This window comes from Pristiophorus japonicus, unplaced genomic scaffold (genome assembly GCF_044704955.1).
Source record: "Pristiophorus japonicus isolate sPriJap1 unplaced genomic scaffold, sPriJap1.hap1 HAP1_SCAFFOLD_477, whole genome shotgun sequence".
Taxonomy (NCBI): Eukaryota; Metazoa; Chordata; class Chondrichthyes; family Pristiophoridae; genus Pristiophorus; species Pristiophorus japonicus.
In genome coordinates, this window is record NW_027254382.1 from 47,411 (window position 1) to 60,791 (window position 13,381).

A 13,381-nucleotide genomic window follows, 5' to 3' on the forward strand; every position below is an offset into this window, starting at 1 on the left:
GGATCAACATAAAAGGAAGGGAATAATTGAGAATTAGGAACTAGAAAAGTGACTTTTTTCCCCAAGAAATATTCAAACAACGGTGAAACTCTGAGATATATTTACATTATGGCCACGATTATCTCACACATTTCAAACAGAAAGATGGAAATCCCGGTTATGATATTCTCAGCTACAGATTCGGATCTATTAATTGAAGCATTTTACTCTGAGAATCACGATGGACATATTTATTTTCAGGACACAGAGTTGTTAATAAACAGAGAGGAAAATCCACGGCATCCGAAATTCAACCGTTCAGTTGACCTGTAAAAGAGGTATTAAAGAGTGAAGTGAAGATCTAGTGGTATGGGGCATTTATCGCAAGGTTTTTTATCAATGAAACATCCAGAGATTTGTCAAACCGCTTCAAACAGATCGATGTGAATGGATTGAATCTTCTCGCTTTCATCAGAGTGACGGCAGCGCTGTAGGAAATTCTCAGGAAGAACAGGATGATGAATGTGGAAGCGGTTGTCCAGATGTTGTCGCACTCATCCTCATAGTCTTCACTCGAGATGTGGTCTGAGGAATCTACGGGGATGAAGAGATAGAAATATATCGAGATCGCTTATGAAACCAAGATATCATGTGATCATATATTCTCTTTTCTTTTCCATGAATTATTATTTTGTTCTCTAATTTAATTGTCAATATATACCTTGTGTTATGTTAATCACTCTCGGCCATCTATCTCTGTTCCTACCTCCACAGTCATTCTTCCTTTATGAATATGAATGTTGCCTTCAATTGATCTTGCATCAATTTTCTACATTCTACCATTCGGGAATAGTATAATGTAAGATCGAGGGAGGTTTACTGATTGATATCGATAATTTAACGATAGGTTTAGATAGCTACTTATTTGGAGACTGTCAAGGAGACAAGGTAAGTGATCAGTTGTGACATATAATATTGTTTATTTACTTGTTATGGCTGTGTTCTGAACATAATTAACTTGTATCAGTTTCCAACAAGAACATGGATTCAGTGTAGGAATTGAGAAAGTGAGAATTATGTTTTCAGGAATTTTTTATTCAGTGCAATCGTTCCATGCTGTGCCTATATAAAAAGTGCATTGAATTCCACATATGTTTATATCCTGATATGTTTTGTGCGCTTTACTGTTTGCATATGTGTGGATCATGATCTCTTGTTTTCGTTTTCCCTGTGTTTGTGTTTTAATGTTTATGTTAATATGTAACTGTGTGTGTTATATATAATTGTGCGAGTGTTTATGTAAGTGTGTGTATGTTTATATGTAAGTCTTTGTGTGTTTTTGTATATGTGTATTTACATATATAAGTGTGCGTGTTATGTGTAGCAATGTGCATGTACCTTATGTGTATATGTAAGCGTTTTTGTATGTTGAGGTCTATGTTTGTGTTTTTATGTGTAACTGTGTGAGTTTGAGTGTAACTGCGTGTGTATCTGTGTGTGTGATTTGTGTATGTGTGTTTGTGTTGATATGTGTGGTTATGCGTGTGTAAATCTGTGTGTTAATGCGTGTGTTTGTGTACTTTGTGTAAGACTGTGTATGTTTACTCAAAGTTTTAGAGAGTACCAGTAACCGAGTGTGACAATAACAGTGTGCATTATATTCTGGATACCTATATTATTCTGTGTTGGTATGAAGATTGTTTGTTTATTTGTAAGTCTGAGTGTGTTTGTATGGAAGTGTGCACTTACACAAAACCACGCAAATTTACACACAACAACGAACACACGTTCACATAAAGACACACACGCACGTTTACAGGCATTCTCGCCCGCTCTATGTAAAAGTGTTTCCGTGTGAGACGCAATGCGATGTCAGTTGATGGATTTCAACAATTCAACGATGGGCCTCGGACCTATCTTGGAGATAACCATGAAAAACCTGCAGAGGATTGAATAACTAGTTTACATTTTGACTATTAAAATTCAATCAGTTAGTTTACGAATAACTGATATAGATTTAACCAAATACTAGTTAAAGCTAAAATGTTGAACAACATTTATTATACAATATGATGCATATTCGGCAAGTTTAACGTTTTCTGACAGCGAGTTGGAATCTATCATTTTACTGGTTGCGACTGAGTTCACAGAATGGAGATTGGTTGACTTCCCCTCTCTGCGGTAGGGACGGGGGGCGGATGGTGGGCGCGTGAGGTACATTGGGTTAACAATTGTCCTTACCCCTCCCTCTGGTGGTTGAGTGTGAGGTACATTGGATTAACACTTGTCCTTTCCCCTCTCTCTGGTGGTTGAGTGTGAGGTACATTGGGTTAACGATTGTCCTTCCCCTATCTCTGCTGGTTGAGTGTGAGGTACATTGGGTTAACAATTGTCCTTTCCGCTCTCTCTGCTGGCGAGTTGAAGGGACAGTGGGTTAACCATTCCCTGTCCTCTCTTTCTGGTGTGATAATGGGAGGTGCAGTTCATATACGTGTCTGGCCCTCTTTTCAGTTTCCAGAAGATGCGAAGCTTCAAAATAAAACTGGCCTCAATTCTGAAGGGATGGACAACATGAGAAACAGGGACGCCAATATCTAAATGGCTGCATTAGTTTGTCGGAAATGGGAACGTTAAAGATTCCTCCAGTGGGAGGAAATTTGCTGAAGTTACATTGAGGAAACTTGTTATGAATGAGCTTCACCCTGTCTCCAACCAGTGGTTTATCTGAGCTGGGAACTTTGGCTGTACAAGCCTTGGACCCGACTCCTGTAAATAGCCTGCTTCAGTTTAGCAGCCTCCCGCGTTCGCAAAAATGGGTAGAAAAACAATATTAATTGAGTGGCTATGTATTTAACTCGCAGTTGGAAGAAGAGGCCTTTAAAGTATTTTATTTAAGAATTTAAATGCAATCGAGAGATTCTCATTGACAATAATTCACCGTATCTACCAGCTTTAATGAAATGTTCACAAAAGTCAGTTTACCACTGGACTTATTAACGGTTTTGTTGTTGATCTTGAAGATGATCGCTTCATGTCTCATCACACAGGAGTAAGAGGCGCCGCTGGCCCACTCCTCGGCTGCAATGGATAGCAGGCTGTACATGAAGAAGGAGCTGCTGCCGTTCTCCGCCATCACCTCGGTGTTCTTGTAGTTGCCGGAATCTATCGGCTTGTCATTGATGGTCCATTTGACGAAGATCTCTTGGGGGGAGAAACCTCTCATTAAGCAGTTGAAGGTAAAGAAAGTTTGAACGGAGACTTCTTCTGCCGAGGGCAGGAGGACAGACACGGCCGGTTCCCGCGGATCTTTAGCTGCAGAACAATTACGTTAAAGGTCAATAAACTGGATAATTCCAGAGACAAAGAAACCGGTGGTTAGATGTGAGAGAAATGTGCTTTGCGCTGATTTTTAAAGGATTCCCTTTTTCCCCTCTGTGGCCTGTCAGGCTTTGCAGCACGGAGCAGAGGGGAATGCAATCCTTCTCTCTGGGTCCTTTAGGAGTCGGACTGGAAAATAACATAGCATTTTCTTCCCAACTGGTCATTATCGTTGTTTATGCTCCAAACGAGCCTCGTCCAGCTAATTTTATCCAACACAAATAAAATATATTTCCCTTTTTCCCTCATGGACTTATCCAGATTCCACTTAAGTGCATAATTTCGGGTCCAGTCGGATTATTTAGTGGAATTACCATTTCAATTATCAGAGCAATCCATTAACACACTTAATAGAGCCAATTAGCACATGCACGGAAATAGTCAGAGCGTCTCACTTGTTGCTACAATTTCTCCGCTCATCCTTTTCCTTGTGGATGGAATCTCTTATAGTCGCTATAATAATGGTGCCTCATCACGGAGCAGAACTCAACACCGCTTAGCCAGGTTTGTTTCGAGATGTTTATGTTGCTGATCACACTGTTGGGAGCTTCGCCGACTTCGACGGCAATCTTTGATTTCCAAGTTTCCTTTTCTCGGGTCCTGGATACTTTGATTCCATAAGGACCATTAGACACGACACAGGATAATGTCTCAAGTAAGACCTGTTCTACTGACGGTTGCAGAAGAGTGATTTCTGCATTGGATATATTCTGTGAAGCAGAAATATAAATCAAGCCAAGCTTCATCTTCAAAATCAGGGTAACAGCATGCAGCCTTCATTCCCCCAAGAAGAATAAATCACCTTTGAGATATCAAGCACTCGCTGTCGCTTAAACAAATCGTTATTGGAAGGACAACAGATTGGCAACGTGCCCGGGAGAATCTTTCAAATTTTCTGTGTGTTTACATCCAGAGCCACCTTTAATGTGCTGTGAAGCAAATACCCGGCGTAAAACATTAAATACATTCATGCACAATAGTGTTACGAACTGAATAGCGCTCCTCCCGAAAACCCTTGTTCCATTACGCCCGACTAAAGATCCTTGTGCCCAAACGTTATCACCGTTCTAAAAATGACTCTGCCCCAGGTTCAAGAGCTCAACACGAAACTTACACTGGCTCAAAACGAATAACAAATCCAACTCAGGATTTTAGAATCGAAACGAAATACAGTTAATATCCTGGTGTCTTGTGATTTTTGGGGCGATGAAAATGTACAAGCAGCACTTGCAGCCCCCATCCAAGAGAAAGGTCGGGAGAATGGCATTCCAAGGGGTCTTTCGTGTTTGGGAATCATTTGTAATATTGGTGTGAAGTAGTTTTTTCATTTCTATCATTAGTGAGCCTTTATCATGCCTTGTTAAAGAGTGTCAGAAGGAAATATGAATTTCAGTCCATCAAGCCTGTTCCTCCATTCAATTAGTTCTTGGATGACCTGCATGTTGTGTATCTGTATAGCATGCATTCCCATGTTCCGACACCTCGCAGCGCATCCCCTGAAGTCCCAAGGGATCCCAGCATCCCTTGAGAGCACTGTATATAAGCCGGCCTTTAAGGCCTGTTAATCATTCTGGAGTGTCTTAATAAAGACTGAGGTCACTGTTAATTTAACCTCCCTGTGTGCAGTCTCATCTGTGTTTGGAACACAATAACTGGCGACGAGTATACGAATCCAACGCAAAGATGCACCAAACTGTGGGCATCCTGGAGAATTTCTCGGATGGTGTGGACTGGGAAGTGGATGTCGCACGGCTAGACCAGTACTTTGTAGCCAACGAGCTGGATGGAGAAGGAAGCACTGGAAAAAGGAGAGCGGTGCTCCTCATGGTGTGCGGGGCACCGACCTACAGCCTCATGAAGTTTCTTCTGGCTCTGGTGAAACCCACAGATATGTCATATGAGGAGCACTGTACACTGGTTTGGGAGCATCTTAACCTGAGGAAGAGCGTGTTGATGGCGAGCTATCGGTTCTACATGTGCCAGCGATCTGAAGGTCAGGAATTGGCGAGCTGCGTCGCTGAGCTAAGGTAACTTGCAGGACAATGTAAGTTTAATGGCTACCTGGAGCAAATGCTCAGATTTTTTGTACTGGGTATTGGACACGAGACCATCCTATGAAAATTTTGACTGTAGAGACACCTACCCTCATTAAGGCCACTGCGATAGCACAGGCGTTTATGTCCACCAGTGAAAACAGCAAACAAATCTCTCAGTACACAAGTGCTAGCAATGTTCATAAATTAACTGGAACTGTGTTTTCGAGCAGAAATGTACAGGGCAGAACGCACGAGTCTGCAACTGCCAGAAGGCCTCAGGTGAACCAGATGACTCAGAGCCCGCAACAAAGGATGAATGCAAGGCAATTCCACCTTGACGGCTTTGTGGAGGCTTCCATTCAGCCTATTCATGCCGCTTCAAAGGGTATGGTTGCAAGAGCTGTGGAACAATGGAGCTCCTCCAACGAGCTTGCAGATGAGCTGCAGCTCGGCAAAACGTGCTAACCACCTCGTGGCAGAGGAAGATCGGTCCATGATGGATCAAAGCTATTTCGAGCCACAGAGAGAGGAGGCAGATGCTGAAATACACTGGGTTCACACATTTTTGATGAAATGTCCACCTATAATGCTAAATATAAAATAGAATTGCTTACCCGTAGCCATTGAACTGGACACTGGCACTAGCCAATCTACCATGAGTAAAAAGATGTTTCAGAGACTGTGGTGCAACAAGGCACTCAGACCATCCCTAAGCCCCATCCACACGAAACAGATAACTTGCACCAAATAGCTTATCACTGTCATGGGCAGCGCCATGGTCAACGTCACCTACGAGGGCACGGTGCATGAACTGCCACTCTGGTTTGTCCCGGGGGATGACCCCACACTGCTTGGAAGGAGCTGACTGGGCAAAATCCGTCGGAACTGGGATGACTTCCGAGCGCTATCACAGGTTCTTCAAAAATGTCCTTCCTTTTTGAGCCAGGCATTGGAAACATTTCCGGGTGAAGGTGCCACTTGGTCCCAGAGGCACGACCCTTTCACCACAAGGCGCGAGCGGTACTGCACATGATGAGGGACAGAGTGGAAATCGAGCTGGGCAGCTGCAACGCGAGGGCATCATCTCCCCTGTAGAATTCAGCGAGTGGGCCAGCCCGATTGTTCCAGTACTCAAAAGTGATGGCACGGTCTGGATTTGTGGTGATTATAAAGTAACTATTAATCGTTTCTCTTTACAGGACAAATACCCACTACCTAAGGCAGATGACGTATTTGTGACGCTGGCAGGAGGCAAGATGTTGGCCAAGCTCGACCTGACTTCGGCCTACATGATGCAAGAGCTGGAGGAGTCTTCGAATGGCCTCACCTGCATCAACACGCAAAAGGATTGTTCATCTACTACAGATACCCATTTGGAACTCGGTCGGCTGCAGCGATCTTCCAGAGAAACACGGAGAGCCTACTCAAGTCAGTACCACGCACGGTGGTTTTTCATGACGACATATTGGTCACAGGTCGGGACACCATCGAGCACCTACAAAACTTGGAGGAGGTCCTTCAGCTTCGGTCGTACCTGGGACTCCTTAACTATTTTGATTACTTCCTACCGGGGTTAAGCATCCTCTTAGAGCCCCTACATGTGTTATTGACTAAAGGTGAGAACTGGTTATGGGGAAAAAAACAAGTATTGCTTTTGAGAAAGCCAGAAATATTTTATGCTCCATTAAGCTGCTTGTATTGCATAACCCATGTAAAAGACTTGTGCTAGCATGTGATGCGTCGTCGTACAGAGTCGAGTGTGTATTACAACAAGCTAACAATGTGGTGAAGTTGCAACCTGTCGCCTATGCCTCCAGGAGCTTGTCTAAGGCCGAGAGGGCCTACAGAATGATTGATAAAAACGCATTAACGTGTGTGTTCGGGGTAAAGAAAATGCGTCAGTACCTGTTTGGCCTCATATTTGAGCTAGAAACCGATCACAAGCCCCTCATATCCCTGTTCACTGAAAACAAGGGGATAAATACTAATGTCTCATCCCGCATACAAAGGTGGGCACTCGCACTATCAGCGTATAACTATACCATCCGCCACAGGCCAGGCACCGATAACTGTGCAGTTGTTCTCAGTTGGCTACCATTGCCCACCATGGGGGTGTAAATGGCGCAGCCTGCAAACTTATTGACGGTGGCGCAGCCCGCAGACTTGTTGATGGGCATGGAAGCGTTTGAAAATGATAAATCACCGATCACGGACCACCAGATTCGGACTTGGATCAGCCAAGAACCCCTTTTGTCCCGAGTAAAAAACTGTGTACTGCATGCGAGCTGGGCCAGCAAACCCGTTGAAATGCAAAAGCTAATCAAGCCGTTCCAGCGGTGAAAGGACAAGCTGCCCATTCAGGCAGACTGCCTGTTGTGCAGTAACCACCTAGTGCTACCCAAAACGGGCAGGGAGACGTTCATCTCGGATCTCCAAAGCACACCACCGGGTAAAGTAATGATGAAAGCGATAGCCAGATCCCACGTGTGGTGGCCCGGTATCGACTCTGACTTGAAGTCTTGTGTATGCCAATGCAGCATGCGTGCTCAGTTGAGCAACACGCCCAGAGAGGCACCACTAAATTTGTAGTCCTGGCCCTCCAGACCATGATCGAGGATCCATGTCGACTATGCGGGCCCGTTTCTCGGTATAATGTTCCTGGTGGTGGTGGATGATTTTTCAAAATGGATTGAATGTGAAATAATGTCGGGAAGCACCGCCACCGCCATCATTGAAAGCCTGAGGGCCATGTTTGCCGCCCACGGCCAGCCTGACATACTGGTCAGTGACAACGGGCCATGTTTCACCAGTGCCAAATTTAAAGAATTCATGACCCGCAATGGGATCAAACATGTCACCTCCGCCCCGTTTGAACCATCCTCCAATGAGCAGGCAGAGCGGGCAGTACAAACAATCAAACAGAGCCTCAAACAAGTCACAGAAGGCTTATTCGAAACCCGCCTGTCCCGAGTGCTGCTCAGCTACCGCACGTGACCCCACTCACTCACAGGGGTTCCCCCGGCTGAGCTATTCATGAAAAGGACACTTAAAACCAGACTCTCACTGGTTCTCCACAACCTGCATGACCAGGTAGAGAGCAGGCGGCAGCAACAAAATGTAAACGATGGTCGCGCCACTGTGTAAGGGGAAATTGATCTGAATGACCCTGTGTATGTGCTAAACTATGGACATGGTCCAAAGTGGATCGCGGGCAGGGTGATAGCTAAAGAAGGGAGTAGGATGTTTGTACTCAAACTAGCCAATGGACAAATTTGCAGAAGCACTTGGACCACACGAGGCTGTGGTTCATAGACTGCCCTGAACAACCCACAACAGACACCACCTTTTTCGAGCGCATAACACACACCAAAAGGATCAACAACACCACGCCGGACCAGGAAATCGAACCCATCACTCCCAACAGCCCAGCAAGGCCAGGCTCACCCAGCAGCTCTGCAGGGCCAACAACACACCAGCCCAGCGAGGGTGCAGCCAACACACCAGAACCGACATTTGTATCAAGGCCGTCCACCAGGGAAAGAAAGGCTCCCGACCGCCTCACCTTGTAAATAGTTTTCACTTTGACTTTGAGGGGGAGTGATGCTGTGCATCTGTAAAGCATGCACTCCCATGTTCCGCCACCAGGGAGCGCATCCCCAGAAGACCCAAGGGATCCCAGCATCCCTTGAGAGCACTGTATATAAGCTGGCCCCGAAGGTCTGTTACTCACTCTGGATTGTCTTAATAAAGACTGAGGTCACTGTTACTTTAACCTTCCTCTGAAGTCTCATCTGTGTTAGGAACACAATACTATACCTCAATATCATCTATCCGCCTCATTTGTGTAACCCCTTGCCTAACAAAGATGTATCAATCTCAGTTTTGACATTTTCAATTGATCCTCCGCCTCAACCGCTGTTGGGGGAGAGATTTCCAGATTACTATTATCATTTGTGTGAAAGAATCCTTCCTGACCTCACTCCTCAATGGGCTCGCTCGAATTTTGAGTTTCTGCCCCTTGTTCTCAATCCCGCACCAAGGAAATATTTTCTCTCTACCCTAACAATTCCGTTTATCAAGTTAAACAACTTATATCACCTCTTTACCTTCAAAATGCAAAGTAATACAAGCCTATTCTGTGCTACCTGTCCGCATTTTAGCCCCGGTATGATTCGGGTGAATTTGCATTGCACCCGTTCTAAAGCCGGTATATCCATCCTGCAGCGCGGTGCACGGAACTGAACACAATGTTCTAAATAGGGCAGGCGCCCTTTCTAGCAGTGGGTCCTGAGACAGTTACCAGCAAAGGGTTCCAACACCTCCTGTCGCTCCATCTCAGTATAAACCTGAGACCAAGGGCAGCAGACATATTATGTGAAATTAGAGCAGAGGGAAAGCAAGAGCAAAATACTGCAGATGCTGCAATCTGAAAAAAAACAGAAAATACTGGAAATCTCAGCGGGTCAGGCAGCATCTGTGGAGAGACAAAATAGTTAACGTTTCAGGTCGATGACCCTTCGTCAGGGCGAACATCTTGCGAGGTTATTAAATCCTGAACCATGAGGAATCCCGAATCAGAAGATTGTGGGTTCAAGTCGCACTCCACATTCTTGAACAAAAAATGTAAGCTGCTACTCCCAGTGCAATACTGAGGGAGCGCTGCATTATGGGAGTACCATATTTCGGATGAGATAGGAAACCAAGGCCCCATCTGCCCTTTGAAGTGGATGGAAAATATCCCTTGGGGTTATTTCGAAGATGAGCAGGGCATTTCTCCCAGTTGTCCTGGACAATACTTACGACTCAACAAACAGCACTAAACAAAAGGATTATCTGGTCATTATCACATTGGTGTTCGTGGGACCTTACTGTCTGAACATTGGCCGACGCGATTTCTACAGTAAAACAGTGACCACAATTCAAGAAGAACTTCCTTGGTGGTGAAGCACTTTAGGACAACTGGAGTTCGGCCATGGCATTTCTTTCTTTTATAATATAATGGAAGAAACCATAAACAGCACGATTGTATATTAGAAATAGAGCTTTCTCAGCATAAACCTCAGACTAAGGACACCTCACTCACTATCCGACATCACCGCTCAGGGAAACCTTTGACGAGGTTATGGAATCCTGAACCATGAGGGAACTTAAATTAGGACGAACAACGAAAGGAAGTCCAATCTGTATGTTTGGCAATGAAAAATGTTCTGTGCTCTTTACTAATTCGAATAAAAGCTCTGATTGACATCCGCGCTCATAATCATTTGGGACTCCACGGGCTGGTGTCCATTATCGTGAGATCTGGCAAAGTTTCGGCTTTGTCTGAACCCTTGATGAGAGACCTGGCAGGTAGAGACCAGGGGCAATGTCAGCCGACTGGTCACCGAGAAGTTTCAGTTCACTTCACAGATGGGAGAGGTGACGAAGCCCTGATGCATGAGTGCTCAGCCAATTCAAGGTCTCACTCTTTGGACGGAATTTGAGGATTGAACACACAGCTGATGCATATTTGATGCTGGTGATTTCTTCACGGACGTCAGGATGAGGATAACGGTTGAATGATGTACCACACGATGTGCAAGAAATTTATTTTATTGATATTATTTATTGCAATCCAAACAATTAAGAATTGTAAAGAGTTTTTTTCATAGAAACAGGCCATTCAGTCCAATAGGCTGATTTTTATGTTACACATGAGTCTCCTCTCTCCCTACTTCATCACCACCTATTAACACCTTCGATCCCTTTATCCGTCGTGTACTTATCTGCATTCCCCTGAAACGCATCTATGATATTTGCCTCAATTACTACTACCTATGGTAGTGAGATCCACAATCTACCCACTCTCTGGGTAAAGAAGACCCTCCTGAATTACCTATTGAATATCTTATATTTATGGGCCCTAGTATCAGGCTCCTACTCAAGCAGAAATATCTTCTACCCGACTAACCTTTCAAACCCCTTCATAATTTCAAAAAACTTTATTCGGTCACCCCTCAGCCTTCCCTTTTCTTGAAAAAAAAGATCCCCAGCCGGTTTAATTTATTCTTGGCAGTTAAAATCGTTCAGTTCTGGTATTCTCCTTGGAAATCTTTATTTGCACTTCTCCAGTGCTTCTGTATCATTCTTCTCATATGGAAGCCAGAACTATGCTCAGTAAATTAAGTGTGATTATGTAGGTCAGAACTGAACACAGCGTCCTAAGTGTGATATCGAGACCACACTTGTACACCTTTGAAGAATAGATCCATTCAGCCCATAAGCATGAACCCGCTTCTCGCTTTAATTTTCTGCTCCACTCCCACACTGACGTCTCCATCCTCAGTCTCTTACACGGTTCCAACGAATCTCAATGCAAGCACGAGGAATAGCACCTTATCTTCGATTTTATAGCATTACTTGCTCAATATCGAATTCAATAGAATTTCAGACCAGAACTTCCGCCTCGATGTTTTTCTGCCAAATGGCAGCAGTTGATGGTTCTGCCGTTCCCATTTATACTTCATGCGGACCAAACATTTGTTTCTTAACTTGTCCCATACCATCTCCTTTTGCCTAGCACCATCATCGCTTTTGTCTTTATATCACCCTTGCCTTCCATTCTATCACAGAGCTTATCATTTGTTCTTTACTCCACACCACCTAACCCTGACTTGAAACTTGCTTAATAATATGTAACATATCCAACTGTTTCCACTTTTGATGAAGGGTCTTCGACCAGAAATCTTAAACCTACTTATCTCTCCACAGACACAGTCAGACCTGCTGATTATGTCCAGCATGTTCAGTAGACAGATAGATAGACAGATAGATAGATATGTGCATAGATGGACAGATCGATGGATAGATAAATAGGTAGATTGATAGATTGATAGATAGATAGATGCTAGATAGATAGATAAATAGATAGATAGATAGATAGATAGATAGATAGATAGATAATTTGATAGATAGATAGATAGATAGATAGATAGATAGAAGATGGATGGATGGATGGAAAGATATGTCGATATATGTACAAGCATATAGAGAGAGTTGTTGATATAAATTAATATAGATAGATCAATATGTAGATTATTGGGCAGACTGATAGATAGAAAGGTATTGATGCAATAAACAATTTGGTTGATTGACAAAATTCCTTTTGAATGCCAAGGAGTAGATCAAGGATGTGAACAGAAGGATAGCGAATTATTTTGAATAAAAGCTCATCTCAGTTTTCCGTTCGGATTAAGAATGTGGAAAATGCTTAGTGTCATCATCAGGGTATAGAAATCATATTGTGTGCTGAAACATGATCTACTGCACAATGGCAGTGAGAACTAATCATACACTAATATTGTGGGAGGAGGTCAGGAGATATAAATCTCAGTATGTACTGACACATGATTTACTGCACGGTGGTTATGGGAGCAGGCATGTATAAATGTAGTGTGAGGAAGTCACAGATGAAAATATCAGTATCGACTGACACCAGATCGAAGATGAACACTGTCACTCTGTAATAACATAGCTCAGGAACATTGGCCTACCCAGTCCACCAATATGGGAGGACAGCTGTATCCCGTCTATCTGTGTCTGAATTTGAATCCAGATCCAAATAAAGGTACTGAACTACTGACACGTCCTGTCCACCATTAGAAATAGCAGTCCTTCAACCCCTGTCAGCGTTTAAATTTCACCTCAAGTTCTGGGGTTGAGTAAAACATTCATCTCACCAATGCTTGTATACTATTGAGATTCACATCAGAAATCGGATCCAATTCGGGTGGGCGGACGAAAATGGACAGCTAGATTGATAGTTAAACATACTCTCTGCATCTACCTTGTCGAACACCCTCAGTAACTTATATGTTTCAATGTGATCACTTCTCATTCTTCTAATCCCCAATGTGTATAGATCAAACCTGATCAACCTATTTTCATAAGTCCCCCCTTTTATCACAGGATTCAAACTAGTGAAACTTTTCTGAACTGCCTCCAAAACC

General features: G+C 43.7%; 1 pseudogene; it reads right to left on the reverse strand.

The window, feature by feature from the left end:
• Positions 1–340: 340 nt before the first annotated feature.
• LOC139252682 (Ig heavy chain C region-like) overlaps positions 341–13,381 on the reverse strand; it is a 33,071-nt pseudogene continuing 20,030 nt past the window's right edge.